Genomic DNA, 18,983 nt, shown 5'->3' on the forward strand with positions numbered 1-18,983 from the left:
TGCATGAAAAAATAGCATTTCAATATATGCCCAACAAGGACCAGCAACGTACTGGTATGTTGCTGGACTTTGAGTGGTTATACCCAGGGCCAGATTGGCCTACCGGGATCAGGCCTGTACTGGCCATCGGGACTACCGGAAGTTTCCCGGTGGGCCGATGGCATAGTGGGCCAGTATCAGTGACAGGCTGTCAAAATAATGGAATGCGCGGCCCGCGCAGCCATTATTTTGAGCACTGCTGCACTGCCTAGGGCCGGCCCTACCATGGCGGCAATTCAGGAGTGGACTGGGTCGGGATGGTGCTTCAGTGTATCGCTGCTTCTGTTTCCAGCCCGCCCACCACCTGTTGCACAGAGCCGAGGGCTCTGCTGCTGTAATAGGCGTCTGAAAGGTCACGCTGGTGGGCGGGGACAGAAGTCCTCTGACGGCCGCTGCATCCTCTGGAACATCCCTGGTGCCAGTGTGTGGGCAGCGGCTCGGTACAGCTGCCCTAGAAGAGGGGGGTTCGCACGCTGCTATGTTCAGCTGTAAATGAGCCAGCTTGTGACACACCGCTTCCCGCCCCTCTCTCCCTGCCTGTGCGTTACATCGATGAAGAGCAAGAGGAGCGGGAAGATTAAGCAAGTAGTCGACAGCCACATTAAAGCCCCTCCTGCACCATTCAAGTGTGTGAGCTGAGCACTGTCACTGACCTGACCCGGACAACTCTCTCTGCCCCCTCCCTTCTCTCTCTTCCTGTCCCCCCTCTCTCTCTCTCCCTGTCCCCCTCTCTCTCTCTGTCCCCCTCCCCCTCTCTCTCTCTGTCCCCCTCCCTCTCTCTCTCTCTGTCCCCCTCCCTCTCTCTCCCTGTCCCCCCTCTCTCTCCCTGCCCCCCCCCTCTCTCTCTCTCTCTCCCTGTCCCCCTCCTCTCTCTCTCTCCCTGTCCCCCTCCTCTCTCTCTCTCCCTGTCCCCCTCTCTCTCTCTCCCTGTCCCCCTCTCTCTCTCTCTCCCTGTTCCCCCCCTCTCTCTCTGTCTCCCTCCCTCTCTCTCCCTGCCCCCCTATCTCTCTCTCTCCCTGTCCCCCCTCCCCTCTCTCTCCTGTCCTCCCTCTCCTCTCTCTCTCTCTCTCTCTCTCTCTCTCTCTCTCTCTCTCTCCCCATCCCCCTCTCTCTCTCTCCCTGTCCTCCCCCCCCCTCTCTCTCCCTGTCCCCATCCCCCTCTCTCTCTCTCTCCCTGTCCTCCCCCCCCCTCTCTCTCTCCCTGTCCTCCCCTCTCTCTCTCCCTCTCCCTGTCCCCCCTCTCTCTCTCTCTCTCTCTCTCTCTCTCTCTCTCTCTCTCTCTCTCTCTCCCTGTCCCCCTCTCTCTCTCCCTGTCCCCCCCCTCTCTCTCTCCCTGTCCCCCTCTCTCTCTTCCTGCCCCCCCCTCTCTCTCTTCCTGCCCCCCTCTCTCTCTCTCTCTCTCCCTGTCCCCCTCTCTCTCCTGTCCTCCCTCCCTCTCTCCTCCCTGTCCTCCCTCCCTCTCTCTCCCTGTCCCCCCTCCCTCTCTCTCCCTGTCCCCCCCTCCCTCTCTCTCCCTGTCCCCCTCTCTCTCTCTCTCTCCCCCTGTCCCCCCTCTCTCTCTCTCCCTGTCCTCCTCCTCTCTCTCTCTCCCTGTCCCCCTCTCTCTCCCCCTGTCCCCCTCTCTCTCCCCCTGTCCCCCTCTCTCTCTCCCTGTCCCCCCTCTCTCTCTCTCTCTCCCTGTCCCCCCTCTCTCTCTCTCTCTCTCTCCCTGTCCCTCTCTCTCCCTGTCCCCCCTCTCTCTCCCCATCCCCCCCCTCTCTCTCTCTCTCTCTCTCTCTCTCTCTCTCTCTCTCTCTCTCTCTCTCTCTCTCTCTCTCCCCCTGTCCTCCCCCTCTTTCTCTCTCCCTGTCCCCCCCCTCTCTCTGTCTCCCTCCCTCTCTCTCTCTGTCTCCCTCCCTCTCTCTCTCTGTCTCCCTCCCTCTCTCTCCCTGTCTCCCTCCCTCTCTCTCCCTGTCTCCCTCCCTCTCTCTCCCTGTCCCCCCTCCCTCTCTCTCCCTGCCCCCCTATCTCTCTCTCTCTCTCTCTCTCTCTCTCTCTCCCTGTCCCCCCTCTCTCTCTCTCTCCCTGCCCTCCCCCTCTCTCTCTCTCCCTGCCCTCCCCCTCTCTCTCTCTCCCTGCCCTCCCCCTCTCTCTCTCTCTCTCTCTCTCTCTCTCTCTCTCTCTCTCTCTCTCTCTCTCTCTCTCTCTCTCTCTCTCTCTCCCTGTTCCCCCCTCTCTCTCTCCCTGTCCCCCTCTCTCCCTGCCCCCCCTCTCTCTCTCTCTCCCTGTCCCCCCTCTCTCTCTCTCTCCCTGTCCCCCTCTCTCTCTCTCCCTGTCCCCCTCTCTCTCTCTCCCTGTCCCCCTCTCTCTCTCTCCCCGTCCCCCTCTCTGTCTCCCCGTCCCCCTCTCTCTCTCTCCCTGTCCTCCCCGTCCCCCTCTCTCTCTCCCCGTCCCCCTCTCTCTCTCTCTCCCTGTTCCCCCTCTCTCTGTGTCTCCCTCCCTCTCTCTCCCTGTCCCCCCTCTCTCTCTCCCTGTCCCCCTCTCTCTCTCTCCTTGTCCCCCCCACTCTTTCTCCCTGTGTCCCCCCCCTCTCTCTCTCTCTGCCCCCTCCTCTCTCTCTTTCTCTTTCTCTCTGCTCCCTCTCTCCCTGCACCCTCTCTGACAGCAGACGACGTGGCATGTGACACACTGCATGTGGTGGCAAGTAATATGCAGCATCCGGTGGCAGGCGATGGTGGAAAGTGACACGCTGCATCTGGTGGCAGGTGGCGGTGGCAAATGACATGCTTCATCTGGTAACAAGCAATGGTTCCGACTGATCCTGCATTCTGGTGAGTTGAATTATTTCATTATGTATTACAATGTAGTACTAGAAATAATGTGATTTGATCATCCTGACACCATATTAAGCATGGTGTCAGGATGTTTTCACTGCTAGCACCAGCCATTCACCCGACAAATCATCCCCACCGCTGAATTCCCCGTCAACCCTGAGACTACCTTCCCCCCCTGGTCCTTGGCAAAATTGTTCCTGAATGCCAGTCTGGAAATGTGGTCACCCTACTAAGGGGCAAGGTGTCAATTTTCCCCCGGGTCGCTCTGATTGCCCATACAATGGCCACACCGCCTCCCTCAGATCCATCCCAAACTCAATAAGTATCCATATTGCGCAACTGCGTATAGTTTTATATACTGTTTTTTGTGCATGTTTGCAAAATTAAAGTGGGCCGCTCTGGGTGAAGTCCAGGGCCAAATTTTTGTCCCAGTCCAGCCCTGACCGGGATAGCGGGAAATTTCCCGGTAGGCCGCCTGCTCTGGGGCCGCTGTCTGCTAGGAGCTCTGGAACTCTTTTTTTTTTAAAAGCTGAGAGAGAAACGGCAGCGACTGTGCTGTGAACAGCTGGCTGAGGAAATGTGTAGCAGGCAGCGAGGGCCGGAGGAGCAAGTAACCATCGTGCAGCAGACAGTGTAACCCCCCCCCCTCCTCCAGCCCGCCACATTTAAATATACACAGGTGCTGGATCGGGGATGAATGGGGCCGTGGGGAGGGAGATACACAGTACCTGAAGCCGAGGAGATAGAGGAAGGTATGACCACAGCCACAGCAAAACTAATCCTGCAGCACACAGAGCTCTGGCTGAATGGAAACAAGATCGTCGGGAGCAATGTCATATGTAATGCTGGCTGGCCGGTGTCGTCCAGAAATCTATGCCTTTTGGGCAGTGTGCAGGTTGCCTATCAGCCTCCCCTCCCTCTTGTCTGGCTCCATACTCTTTGTTTTTTTTAGCTTCCTAACCTGCGCACTGATAAGATCTCTGGGAGAGGCTGCAGCCCACCAGCATTCTGTGTCCAGTGAGGGGTCACACATGGCTGGCTGTTAACCATTTCAGCTCAGCTATTTAGCCAGAGCTCTGTGTGTTCTGCACTATTTGATGTTTTTTGGAAGATTTACTGCTGATTCAGGCTAGAAGCTTCACAGACTCATTAACTGTTTACTGTTCTCCACTAATCCTGACCACTTCACTGTAAGACAATTTGAATTTTGGAAATTGGATGTGTTGCTGTCTTCTGGCACTTAGTTGTACTTTAAAAGGAGGATTACTAACTTGATCTTGAAGAGCTGGTTTAAGTAGAGTGGCGCAGCCCTACTATACGCTTTTACACTGAGTTCAGCCATACATCCATTTTCTGACCATCTCCTGTATCATGTCTGCAGTCTCTGCCCATCTCCTGTACCATGTCTGCAGTCTCTGACCATCTCCTGTATCATGTCTGCAGTCTCTGCCCATCTCCTGTACCACGTCTGCAGTCTCTGACCGTCTACTGTATCATGTTTGCAGTCTCTGCCCATCTCCTGTACCATGTCCGCAGTCTCTGACCATCTCCTATATCATGTCTGCAGTCTCTGACCATCTCCTGTATCATGTCTGCAGTTTCTGACTATCTCCTGTATCATGTCTGCAGTCTCTGACTATCTCCTCTAATGTGTCTGCAATCTCTGACCATCTCCTGTATCATGTCTGCAGTCTCTAACCATCTCCTGTATCATGTCTGCAGTCTCTGACCATCTCCTGTATCATGTCCACAGTCTCTGACTATCTCCTCTAATGTGTCTGCAATCTCTGACCATCTCCTGTATCATGTCTGCAGTCTCTGACCATCTCCTGTAGCATGTGCACAGTCTCTGACCATCTCCTCTAATGTGTCTGCAATCTCTGACCATCTCCTGTATCATATCTGCAGTCTCTGACCATTTCCTGTATCATGTCTGCAGTCTCTGACCATCTCCTGTATCATGTCTGCAGTCTCTAACCATCTCCTGTATCATGTCTGCAGTCTCTGACCATCTCCTGTATCATGTCTGCAGTCTCTGACCATCTCCTCTAATGTGTCTGCAGTTTCCGACCATCTCCTGTATCATGTCTGCAGTCTCTGACCATCTACTGTATCATGTCTGCAGTCTCTGACCATCTCCTGTATCATGTCTGCAGTCTCTGACCATCTCCTGTATCATGTCTGCAGTCTCTGACCATCTTCTGTATCATGTCTGCAGTCTCTGACCATCTCCTGTATCATGTCCGCAGTCTCTGACCATCTCCTCTAATGTATCTGCAATCTCTGACCATCTCCTGTATCATGTCTGCAGTCTCTGACCATCTCCTGTATCATGTCTGCAGTCTCTCTGACCATCTCCTGTATCATGGCTCCACTAATCCTGACCACTTCACTGTAAGACAATTTGAATTTTGGAAATTGGATGTGTTGCTGTCTTCTGGCACTTAGTTGTACTTTAAAAGGAGGATTACTAACTTGATCTTGAAGAGCTGGTTTAAGTAGAGTGGCTCAGCCCTACTATACGCTTTTACACTGAGTTCAGCCATACATGCATTCTCTGACCATCTCCTCTAATGTATCTGCAATCTCTGACCATCTCCTGTATCATGTCTGCAGTTTCTGACCATCTCCTGTATCATGTCTGCAGTTTCTGACCATCTCCTGTATCATGTCTGCAGTCTCTGACCATCTCCTGTATCATGTCTGCAGTCTCTGACCATCTCCTCTAATGTGTCTGCAGTCTCTGACCATCTCCTGTATCATATCTGCAGTCTCTGACCATCTCCTGTATCATGTCTGCAGTCTCTGACCATCTACTGTATCATGTCTGCAGTCTCTGACCATCTCCTGTATCATGTCTGCAGTCTCTGACCATCTCCTGTATCATGTCTGCAGTCTCTGACCATCTCCTGTATCATGTCTGCAGTCTCTGACCATCTCCTGTATTATGTCTGCAGTCTCTGACCATCTCCTCTAATGTGTCTGCAGTCTCTGACCATCTCCTGTATCATGTCTGCAGTCTCTGACCATCTCCTGTATCATGTCTGCAGTCTCTGACCATCTTCTGTATCATGTCTGCAGTCTCTGACCATCTCCTGTATCATGTCCGCAGTCTCTGACCATCTCCTTTAATGTATCTGCAATCTCTGACCATCTCCTGTATCATGTCTGCAGTCTCTGACCATCTCCTGTATCATGTCTGCAGTCTCTGACCATCTCCTGTATCATGTCTGCAGTCTCTGACCATCTCCTGTATCATGTCTGCAGTCTCTGACCATCTCCTCTAGTGTGTCTGCAGTCTCTGACCATCTCCTGTATCATATCTGCAGTCTCCGACCATCTCCTGTATCATGTATGCAGTCTCTGACCATCTACTGTATCATGTCTGCAGTCTCTGAAATCTCCTGTATCATGTCTGCAGTCTCTGACCATCTCCTGTATCATGTCTGCAGTCTCTGACCATCTCCTGTATCATGTCTGCAGTCTCTGACCATCTCCTGTATCATGTCTGCAGTCTCTGACCATCTTCTGTATCATGTCTGCAGTCTCTGACCATCTCCTGTATCATGTCCGCAGTCTCTGACCATCTCCTTGATCTTGAAGAGCTGGTTTAAGTAGAGTGGCTCAGCCCTACTATACGCTTTTACACTGAGTTCAGCCATACATGCATTCTCTGACCATCTCCTGTATCATGTCTGCAGTCACTGCCCATCTCCTGTAGTATGTCTGCAGTCTCTGACCATCTCCTGTATCATGTCTGCAGTCTCTGACCATCTCCTGTATCATGTCCGCAGTCTCTGACCATCTCCTGTATCATGTCCGCAGTCTCTGACCATCTCCTGTATCATGTCCGCAGTCTCTGACCATCTCCTGTATCATGTCTGCAGTTTCTGACTATCTCCTGTAGTATGTCTGCAGTCTCTGACCATCTCCTGTATCATGTCTGCAGTCTCTGACCATCTCCTGTATCATGTCCGCAGTCTCTGACCATCTCCTGTATCATGTCTGCAGTTTCTGACTATCTCCTGTATAATGTCTACAGTCTCTGACCATCTCCTGTATCATGTCTGCAGTCTCTGACCATCTCCTGTATCATGTCTGCAGTCTCTGACCATCTCCTGTATCATGTCTGCAGTCTCTGACCATCTCTTGTAGTGTGTCTTACATACATACAAAAAATGACATTTAAATCCTGCAAGGCTATTTAAAAACACCTGATCATAGTCAAAAAATATGGGGATTTGGTCACACTATATGGCAGCCCACTTACTATGTCAAAGTACCCCTTAATTAGTGGGTCCTACACTAGTAAAAGAATGAAAGATCCTGCATCTAAACCATGGGAGATACGCTCCTCTTTTATGGGAGAACAACAAGCGTAGCGCTGCTGGTGCTTCCCGATCCTGGCCGTGATCGGAAAGCCGAACGTCATATACCCTTTGAGAAAGTCACGTGACAGTGATGCAACGCATCAGGAAAGAGAGGCGGGTGACATTCGGCTTTCCGATCATGGCCGGGATTGGGAAGCACCAGCAGTGCTACGCTTGTTTGTTACCATTTAACTGTAAGTGCATTACCTCTATTAAACGTTTCAGTTTTTAAATACTACACCATGGAGTGCTTCCTCCCCTCTTTTTTTATGATCCACAATTCCACATTATTTGGCTGATTATTTGGGGCGCCCTGAGAACGGGGTGGGTTGAAAGGCAGGAAATCCATAGGAGATTTACCATTGAGGAGGCTGCGGAGCGGATTGAATCGTTTTTACCTAATAGCAGGGCTGTTATCGTTCAGCCATGAGGTGAGATGCTGGGGGGACCACATCTGTCCACACACTGGAAATTTGTTGAATAGTGGCACTGGAAACCCTTGATGAACTGTCTTCCACTTATTTTACTGAGATTGTCACAATTTGATTGCACCGTCTATGGGACGTCTTTATTGAGGACACTTTGCTTCACTTTATTGTATTTTGCCCTGGTGTACAGTGGGCCTTATTAGTAATTTGTATTGTGTCTTCCTACACTCTTGTTGAGTTTTGCACGTTCATTACATGTTCTTTATGTATTTTCAATTTGTATTGTCTTTGCACAGATTGCACATTTGCACTTTTATTAGGCACGTATTATTATGACCTGCTCCCTTAGTGCGCTTCATAATTATTTTCAATATCTTAATTTTAAAATAATTTTTGCAGTGTGTATTATGCACTTATTATTGTGCACCATATTGTTGTGATTTGTCTTTATTACAATCATATTTAATTTTTAGAAAGATCTTGGATCAATCATTATTCTTCACTCATCAGTTAAAAGGAAATTTTCTTCTATTTGGCATTACTTATCCCCTCTTCAAGGGCTCCATTAGCTGTTAGTTCATGAGTGGGTTATCTTGGATTCATTTTTTGATGTAACATGGGTTTGTTATAATCTTTGGTTACACAATGTGATGGGAGATTAATTGCAAGACGCAATATTCATCTGGATTTTCTTAATTGAATCTCCATTATATTTGGTCTCTTTACATTTTTAGTATATTTTAATAGTCATTTTTTAGTAAGCGCCGCATAATTAATCACTTACTCCATTTTCTTTGATTGGTGTGTGAACACCCCTATGTTGGCAGCTACATTATTAAGTCTTTTAGGTTCTTTGAATTTATCTTGTTCCTTGTGTTTTGTGGTTTGCGCATTAGTACTGTTTAATATTTATAATAAGAGAGAGAACAAGAAAGATTAAGGCCCCTTTCACACGATCGGACTGTTCAGGTCCGCCTGTCAGTTTTGACGGCGGACCTGAACGGGCACTCCATGTTAGCCTATGGAGCGGCGGATGTCAGCGGAGACATGTCCGCTGACATTCGACCCGGTCTGATCTGCAAAAAAGCAGACGGATGGCCCTACGTCCAGGTCCGTCGCTGGTGGATCGGATCGGGTGAGATCTGATGAAAACGGACATGCTGTCCGTTTTCATCTGATCCCTCCATCAGTGAGCAGAGAGGGACCTGTCATCCGCCGGCTCAGCGGAGATCAACGGACTGATCTCCCGCTGAGCCGGCGGACCGAGGTAGGCTCCGTGGAAACTGAGTCCGCCTCGTGTGAAAGGGGCCTTATAGAGAGAGAACGAGAGATGGGGAAAAAAACAAGAAATTATGATAGAGAGAGATAAAGGGGAAAGAAAGGAGAACAAAGAGGAGGAGTGGTACATCCTAAAATGTTCCATAAGGGGTTTAATACAGTATGAGTGGAAGAGACTCAGGGAGCGCTAATTGTCCACCGGTTAGGGGTGCAATTTACTTGCCTTACCTTGGGTGCTGACAACCCACGCTACGTCCCTACGGCTGGTATGAAATTATTTCCAGGGCTGGTTTTTATTCCCAGTTCGGCCATGGTTATACCAGAATGATGCCTGCAGGTTTAGGTATCATCTTGTTATCATTCTTTTCAGCCAGCGGTCGGCTTTCATGTAAAATTAATCCTTGCAGTGGGAGAGAACGTCCCCCCCCCACCATCTTGCATTGTTTTTTCAGGCTCTCCTGTCCCAACAGGGAACCCAAGAATGCAACCCGTGGTTCCGCCAGCTGACCATAGAGCTGATCGGAGACCATAATGGCTCCAATCATCTCTATGGCCTAAGAAACTGGAAGCTATGAGCATTTCATGGCTTAGATTTCACCAGATATAAACAGCGCCATTGGGAAAGCATTTTATCACACCGATATTGGTGTGGTCAGATGCTTTGAGGGCAGAGGAGAGATCTAGGGTCTAATAGACCCAAAATTTTTTCAAAAAAGAGTACCTGTCACTACCTATTGCTATCATAGGGGATATTTACATTCCCTGAGATAACAATAAAAATGATTTAAAAAAAATAAAAAAATGAAAGGAACAGTTTAAAAATAAAATAAAAAAACAAAATAAATAATAAAAAAAAGCACCCCTGTCCCACGTGCTCACGCGCAAAGGCGTATGCAAGCGTCGGTCTGGTGTTTTATGTAAACCGCAATTGCACCATGCATGTGAGGTATCAAAATTAAGGTCAGATCGAGGGCAGTAATTTTAGCAGTAGACCTCCTCTGTAAATCTAAAGTGGTAACCTGTAAAGGATTTTAAAGGCTTTTAAAAATGTATGTAGTTTGTTGCCGCTGCACGTTTGTGTGCAATTTTAAAGCATGTCGTGTTTGGTATCCATGTACTCAGTATAAGATCATCTTTTTTTATTTCATCAAACATTTGGGCAATATAGTGTGTTTTAGTGCATTAAAATTAAAAAAAGTGTTTTTTTTTCAAAAAAATTGCGTTTGAAAAATTGCTGCACAAATATTGTGTGAAAAAAAAATTGCAACACCTACCATCTAATCTGTAGGGCCTTTGCTTTAAAAAAAATATATAATGTTTGGGGGTTCAAAGTAATTTTACATGAAATTTTTTTTTTTGCTAGAAACAAAAAGTGCCAGAAAGGGCTTTGTCTTCACATGGTTAGAAGAGTGGGTGATGTGTGACATAAGCTTCTAATGTTGTGTATAAAATGCCAGGACAGTTCAACCCCCCCCCCCCCAATTACCCCTTTTTGGAAAGTAGACACCCCAAGATATTTGCTGATAGGCATTTTGAGTCCATGGAATATTTTATATTTTGCCACCAGTTTTGGAAAAATTACAACCTTTTTTTTTGCATAAAGTTTTCACTAAATGATCTATTTCTTAAACATGCCATAGGCCTATGTGAAATGACACCCCAAAATACATTCTGCTGCTTCTCCTGAGTACGGGGATACCACATGTGTGAGACTTTTTGGGAGCCTAGCCGTGTACAGGACCTCAAAATCCAATCAACGCCTTCAGGCTTTCTAAGGCCGTAAAATGGTGATTCCACTTCCTCGCTACCTATCACAGTTTCGGGGGCCATTAAATGTCAAGATAGCACAAACCCCCCTCCCCAAATGACCCAATGGAAAGTAGACACTTCAAGCTATTTGTTGAGAGGCATGTTGTGTCCATGGAATATTTTATGTTTTGCCACAAGTTTCGGGAAAATTAATTATTTATTTTTTTTTTTTTTACACAAATTTGTCACTAAATGATATAATGCTCAAACATGCCATGGACATATGTGGAATTACATGCACAAATACATTCTGCTGCTTCTCCTGAGTACGGGGATACCACATGTGTGAGACTTTTTGGGAGTCTAGCCGCGTATAGGACCCCGAAAACCAATCACCGCCTTCAGGCTTTCTAAAGGCGAAAAGTTGTGATTTTACTCCTCACTACCTATCACAGTTTCGGAGGCCCTGAAATGTCCAGATAGCACAACCCTCCCAAATGACCCCATTTTGGAAAGTAGACACCCCAAGCTATTTGCTAAGAGGCATGTTGAGTATTTTGCAGCTCTCATTTGCTTTTGAAAATGAAGAAAGAAAAGAAAAATGTATTTTTTTTTCTTTTTCAAATTTTCAAAACTTTGTGACAAAAAGCAAAATGTGAAAAATACTCAACATGCCTCTCAGCAAATAGTTTGGGGTGTCTACTTTCCAAAATGGGGTCATTTGGGGGAGGGGGGTTGTGCTATCTTTGCATTTCATAGCCGAAACTGTGATAGGTAGTGAGGAGTGAAATCAAAAATTTACGCACTTAGAAAGTCTGACGGCGGACATTGGTTTTCGGGGTCCTGTACGCGATTAGACTGCCAAAAAAGTCCCACACATGTGGTATCCCCGTACTCAGGAGAAGCAGCAGAATGTATTTTTAAGGGGGTTCCACATATGCCCATGGCATGTTTGAGCAATATATCATTTAGTGACAACTTTGTGTAAAAATAAATTAATTAATACATTTTCCTGCAACTTGTGGCAAAATATAAATTATTCCATGGACTCAACATGCCTCTCAGCAAATAGCTTGAACTGTCTTCTTTCCAAAATGGGGTCATTTGGGGGGGTTTTGTGCTATCTTGTCATTTCATGTCCTCCGAAACTGTGATAGGTAGTGAGGAAGTGAAATCACCATTTTACGGCCTAATGCCGCGTACACACGAGCGGACTTTACGTCAGACTTTGCCCGGCGGACTTTTCAACGTACTTTACGACGGACTTTCTGAATGAACGGACTTGCCTACACACAATCCACCAAAGTCCGTCGAATTGGTACGTGATGACGTACGACCGGACTAAAACAAGGAAGTTCATAGCCAGTAGCCAATAGCTGCCCTAGCGTGGCTTTATGTCCGTCGAACTAGCATACGGACGGCGGACTTTTCGACCGGACTCGATTTCGACGGATTAATTTAAAACATGTTTCAAATCTAAGTTCGTCCAACTTTTGAGAAAACAAAGTCCGCTGGAGCCCACACACGATCGAATTGTCTGACCAAATTCAGTCTGCCGTAAAGTCCGCTCGTGTGTACGCGGCATTAGAAATCCTGAAGGCGGTGATTGGTTTTCAGGGTCCTGTACACGGCTAGGCTCCCAAAAAGTCCCACACATGTGGTATCCCCGTACTCAGGAGAAGCAGCAAAATGTATTTTGGGGTGTAATTCCACATATGCCCATGGCATGTTTGAGCAATACATCATTTAGTGACAAAAAAAAAAGTTTGTTATTTTCCCGCAACTTGTGGCAAAATATAAAATATTCCATGGACTCAACATGCCTCTCAGCAAATAGCTTGGGGTGTCTACTTTCCAAATTCGTAGTGAGGAGTGAAATCAAAATTTTACGCCCTTAGAAATCCTGAAGGCGGTGCTTGGTTTTCGGGGTCCTGTACGCGGCTAGGCTCCCAAAAAGTCTCACACATGTAATATCCCCATACTCAGGAGAAGAAAAAGATGAGAATAGAGGAGAGAAACTTATGAACTATCTTGACAGCTCTTACCACATCCCAAATATAATTGGAAAGAATTGGAAAAAATGCCCCAAGGGGATGGTGCGGGTGAGATGAATGTCAAGATGTACGAGACAATAATAGAAAAATAGTATAAAAATATATAAATTTTATTCAATAAATGGGTACAAAAACAACTAAACAATAACCTTTAAAAACATTTAAATGGAGCACATGAAGTTGAAGTATAACAGCTGCTAAATGTTGAGACACACGGATTACAAACAAAAGGTCAGAATTGGATCGTGGTCACAATAAATCCCGACATGCTTCAGAACAAGGGCCAAAAGGTTAGATAGATAATGTGTTCATTTACTTCCTCAGGGGATAGAAAGAAGCATGCTGATATAATTAAACAGTGTGTTCGCTTTTTGGAATGATGCACAGCCCCGTTGTTATGGATGGTGTCTCACGTTGTTATGGATGGTGTCTCACGCCTCAGAAGACTGCCAATTTGCAGAAGTTCAGTAGGTAGGATAGTAAGTGGCTAACAAATCGCCACCTCACAAAAAGTTTATTTTTGTGGGGGGAGGTTCATCAAACAATACACCCAAGGATGGCCAGAGACGGAATGCCTTAGATCATTGATACTCCAAAAGACATGGGTGAAACAGACATCCTGGCTGCACAGTATCATTGATCTAAGGCATTCCGTCTCTGGCCATCCTTGCGTGTCCTGATTCTCCGCCTCCCTATGGGAAAGACGTCTGTTCCAGCCATTTGTATACTCCTACAATATATATTGTTTAATGAACCTCCCCCACAAAAATAAACTTTTTGTAAGGTGGCGATTATTTGTTAGCCACTTACTACCCTACCCTACGCTATAACTTTTGCGCAAACCAATAAATATACGCTTATTGACTTTTTTTTACAAAAGACATGTGGCTAAATACATTTTGGCCTAAATGTATGCCTAAAATTGAGTTTATTGGATTTTTTTTTATAACAAAAAGTAGAAAATATCTTTTGTTTTCAAAATTTTCGTTTTTTTTTTTTTGTATATAAATTTAAATCACCGAGGCAATCAAATACCATCAAAGGAAAGCTCTATTTATGGGAAAAAAGGATGTAAATTTTGTTTGGGTACAGCATTGCATGACCAAGCAATTACCAGTTAAAGCAGCGCCAAATTGTAAAAAGTGCTCTGGTCATTGAGGGGCCAATTCTTCCGGGGCTGAAGTGGTTAAAGGTTATAAAGATGAACTAATTTGTCAGACAAATTTACCCTCTTACCTGTCAATTAAGGCCTGAGAGGACAGAAACTATCATCTACTGTATCCCAACAATCACCCAACTGTAGGAGGTACAAGATGGAGCCCACAAGCAAACTAAACTGGAGCCTTGGTGGCAGAAATGCATATTTCTCTTGTTTGATAACTGCATTGAAAAGCACAGCGTTACTTGAACTGTATTCCAGGATTTGCTTGTCTTCAGCTGAGAGAACTTGCAATAATTTAAGACTTTGCATAAAGTCTCAGAAATCTTTCATGAGGTCTATAGTTTGAAACTATGTCTTAGATATATTACAGTGCCTTGAAAATGTATAAATGAAATGTTCCATGTTACAACCAAAAAATAAATGTATTTCATTGGGATTTTATGTGATAGACCAACACAAAGTGGCACATAATTGTGAAGTGGAAGGAAAATGATAAATGGTTTTCAAAATGTTTTAATAATAATATCTGAAAAGTGTGGTGTACATTTGTATGGCGCCCCCCAGAGTCAATACTTTGTAGAGACACCTTTTGCTGCAATTACAGCTGCAAGTCTTTTTGGGGATGTCTCTACCACGCAGAAACCTTCGCCACCTCAACCCTTCTCTTCTCTACTCTGATACTGATCACCTCTATGACAAAATCTCCCCCCTGTCCTGCCCCAACCTAGCTACTTTCATCTACAACAGCTCACTGTCTTCCTCCCTAGACAAGCTGGCCCCCCTCACTACACGCAGAATTAGGCCCCGACTGCTACAACCCTGGCAAACAGATGACACCAGAAGTCTCAGAAAACGTAGCCGCGCTCTTGAGCGCCTGTGGCATAAGACTAAGACCCAGGAAGACTTCACACAATATAAATCTGCCCTCCTAAAATACTACTCCTGCCTTCACACTGCCAAACAGACCTACTTTATCACACTCATTAACACCTTCTCATCCAGTCCACGTCAACTCTTCTCTACCTTCAACACTCTACTCTGTCCTCCACTGCCTCCACCCACCAACTCACTCACTGCCCAGGAGATTGCCAATCACTTCAAAACTAAGATTGATACAATTCATGAGGAGATCGCCAATGCGCAAAAACCTCCCCCATGCAACACCCCATGTCCACAGATACAATCATTACTTCCCTCATTCAACCCTGCTACTACTACTGAGGTTGCTAAACTTTTATCTAGCACTCATCTAACCACTTGCCCCCTGGATCCTGTTCCCTCGCAAATGCTACGCTCACCCTCTGACTCGATTCTACACTCTCTAACTCACATTTTCAACCTCTCCCTCTCTTGTGGCATCTTCCCAAACTCTCTAAAACATGCGCTAGTCACCCCCATACTAAAAAAGCCCTCACTGGATCCCACCAATCTCAACAACTTACGTCCCATCTCCTTACTCTCCTTCTCCTCCAAACTTCTTGAAAGACTGGTCTACAACCGACTAAGCGACCATCTGACCATGAATAAACTTCTTGATCCCCTTCAGTCCGGTTTTCGCCCTCAACACTCCACGGAAACTGCTCTCCTTAAACTCTCAAATTACCTACTAATGGCTAAAGCCAATGGACACTATTCTGTACTACTTCTCCTGGATCTCTCTGCTGCCTTTGACACAGTGGACCACCCCCTCCTCCTCAAAAAACTCCACTCCTTTGGTCTCCGTGACTGTACTCTTCGCTGGTTCTCATCCTACCTATCCCACCGCTCCTTCAGTGTCACTTACAACTCTACTTCCTCATCTCCTCTTCCTTTTTCCGTTGGGGTCCCCCAAGGTTCTGTTCTCGGACCTCTCCTTTTCTCAATCTACACCACCTCCTTGGGTCAGTTGATTGCCTCCCACGGCTTTAAATATCATCTCTACGCTGATGACACCCAAATCTATCTCTCCACCCCCCAGCTCTCTCCATCTGTCTCCTCACGCATTACCAACTTACTAGCAGACATATCAGCCTGGATGTCACATCACTTTCTCAAACTCAACCTATCCAAAACCGAGCTCATGATATTTCCTCCCTCAGGTGCCACTTCCCCTGATCTCCCTGTCAAGATCAACGGCTCAACTATCAACCCATCTCCCCACGCCAAGGTCCTAGGTGTAATCCTGGACTCTGAACTAACCTTTCGACCCCACATTCTATCACTATCCATAGCTTGCCGCCTCTGTCTTCGCAACATCTCCAAGATACGCCCCTTCCTAACCAATGACACCACAAAGCTTCTAATCCACTCCTTGGTCATCTCCCGCCTTGACTACTGCAACTCCCTCCTCATTGGTTTACCTCTAAATAGGCTATCCCCACTTCAGTCCATCATGAACGCTGCGGCCAGGCTCATCCACCACACAAACCGCTCAGCGTCTGCTACACCCCTCTGCCAATCCCTCCATTGGCTGCCACTCAGTCACCGAATTAAATTCAAGATACTAACTATAACCTACAAAGCCATCCACAACCTGGCCCCTAGCTACATCTCTAACCTAGTCACAAAATACCAACCTAATCGTTCTCTTCGCTCCTCCCAATACCTCCTGCTCTCAAACTCCCTTGTCACCTCATCCCATGCTCGCCTTCAGGACTTCTCCAGAGCCTCCCCCATCCTCTGGAATGCTCTACCCCAATCCGTCCGATTTTCTCCTACTTTATCCACTTTCAGACGATCCCTGAAAACTCATCTCTTCAGAGAAGCCTATCTGGCCCCCACCTAACAACTGTACATTTATCTTCTCAATCAGCACATCGCCCACAGTTATTACCTCTTGTATCTCTTGACCTTCCCTCTTAGATTGTAAGCTCTAAGGAGCAGGGCCCTCTGATTCCTACTGTATCAAATTGTATTGTATTTGTACTGTCTACCCTCAAGTTGTAAAGCGCTACGTAAACTGTTGGCGCTATATAAATACTGTATAATAATAATATAATAATAATAATACCAGCTTTGCATATCTAGAGTGAATTTTTTGCCCATTCTTCTTTGAAAAATAGCTCAAGCTCTGTCAGATTGGATGGAGAGTGTCTGTGAACAGCAATTCTCAAGTCTTGCAACAGATTCTCAATCAGATTTAGGTCTGGACTTTGACTGGACCGTTCTAACACATGAATATGCTTTGATCTAAACCATTCCATTGTAGCTCTGGCTGTATGTTTAGGACCGTTGTCCTGCAGGAAGGTGAACCTCCGCCCCAGTCTCAAGTTTATTTTCAAACTCTAACTTTTCTTCTAATGCCGCGTACACACGACCGGACTTTAAGGCAGACTTTGTCTGGCGGACTTATTGATGGACTTTACGACGGACTTTCCGAATTAACGGACTTGCCTACACACGATCAACCAAAGTCCGACGGATTTGTACGTGATGACGTACGACCGGACTAAAACAAGGAAGTTGATAGCCAGTAGCCAATAGCTGCCCTAGCGTCGGTTTTTGTCCGTCGGACTAGCATACAGACGAGCGGACTTTTCGGACGGAATCGAGTCCATCAGACAGATTTGAAACATGTTTCAAATCTAAGTCCGTCAAACTTTTAAAAAAAAAAAGTCAGCTGGAGCCCACACACGATCGAATTGTCCGACGGACTCAGGTTCGCCGGACCAAGTATACCGTAAAGTCCGATCATGTGTACGCGGCATAAGATTGCCCTGTATTTGGCTCCATCCATCTTCCCATCAACTCTGACCAGCTTCCCTGTCCCTGCTGAAGAAAAGCATCCCCGCAAAATGATTCTGCCACCACCATGTTTCACGGTGGGGATGGTGTGTTCAGGGTGATGTGCAGTGTTAGTTTTCCGCCACACATAGCATTTTGCATTTAGGCTAAAAAGTTAAATTTTGGTCTCATCTGACCAGAGCACCTTCTTCCACATGTTTGCTGTGTCCCCCACATGGCTTCTCACAAACTGCAAACGGGACTTTTTATGGCTTTTTCTCAACAATGGCTTTCTTCTTTCTCTTCCATAAATGCCAGATTTGTGGAGAGCACGACTAATAGTTGTCCTGGGGACAGATTCTACCACCTGAGCTGTGGATCTCTGCAGCTCCTCCAGAGTTACCATGGGCCTCTTCTCTAATTAATGCTCTCCTTGCCCGGCCTGTCAGTTTAGGTGGATGGCCATGTCTTGGTAGGTTTGTAGTTGTGCCATACTCTTTCCATTGTTGGATGATGGATTGAACAGTACTCAGTGAGACGTTCAAAGCTTGAGATTTTTTTTTATAACCTAACCCTGCTTTAACCACTTCAGCCCCGAAAGGATTTGCCCCCTTCATGAGCAGAGCACTTTTTGCGATACAGCACTGCGTCGTTTAACTGACAATTGCGCAGTCGTGCGATGTATCTCCCAAACAAAATTGATGTCCTTTTTTCCTCACAAATAGAGCTTTCTTTTGGTGGTATTTGATCACCTCTGCGGTTTTTATTTTTTGCGCTATAAACAAAAAAAGAGCAACAATTTAAAAAAAAAAAAACATTATTTTTTCCTTTTTGCTATAATAAATATCCCCCAAAAATATATAAAAAACATTTTTTTCCTCAGTTTAGGCTGATATGTATTCTTCTACATATTTTTGGTAAAAAAAATTGCAAAAAGCATTTATTGATTAGTTTGCGCAAAAGTTATAGCGTCTACAAAATAGGGGATAGTTTTATGGCATTTGTATTAATAATTTTTTTTTTACTAGTAATGGTGGCTATCAGCGATTTTTATCGTGACTGTGACATTGCGGCGGACAGATCGGACACTTTTGGCGCTATTTTAGGACCATTCACATTTATACAGCGATCAGTGTGATTAAAAATGCATTGATTACTGTGTAAATGTGACTGGCAGTGAAAGGGTTAACCATTAGGGGGCAGTGAAGGGGTTAGGTGTGTCCTAGGGAGTGATTCTAACTGGGGGGGGGGCGCTATGTGTGACACGACACTGATCACCGCTCCCGATTACAGGAAGCTGTAATCAGTGTCAGTGTCACTAGGCAGAATGGGGAAATGCTTGTTTACATCAGCATTTCCCCGTTCTTCCTCTCTGTGAGACGATCGCG

General features: G+C 46.2%; 1 protein-coding gene across 1 annotated transcript in view; it reads left to right on the forward strand.

The window, feature by feature from the left end:
- Window positions 1-18,983, forward strand: part of LOC141126762 (transient receptor potential cation channel subfamily M member 2-like) — a 216,994-nt gene that overhangs the window by 102,009 nt on the left and 96,002 nt on the right. The gene's annotated exons all lie outside the window — the stretch shown is intronic.

Source organism: Aquarana catesbeiana, linkage group LG02 (assembly GCF_042186555.1).
Source record: "Aquarana catesbeiana isolate 2022-GZ linkage group LG02, ASM4218655v1, whole genome shotgun sequence".
NCBI lineage: Eukaryota > Metazoa > Chordata > Amphibia > Anura > Ranidae > Aquarana > Aquarana catesbeiana.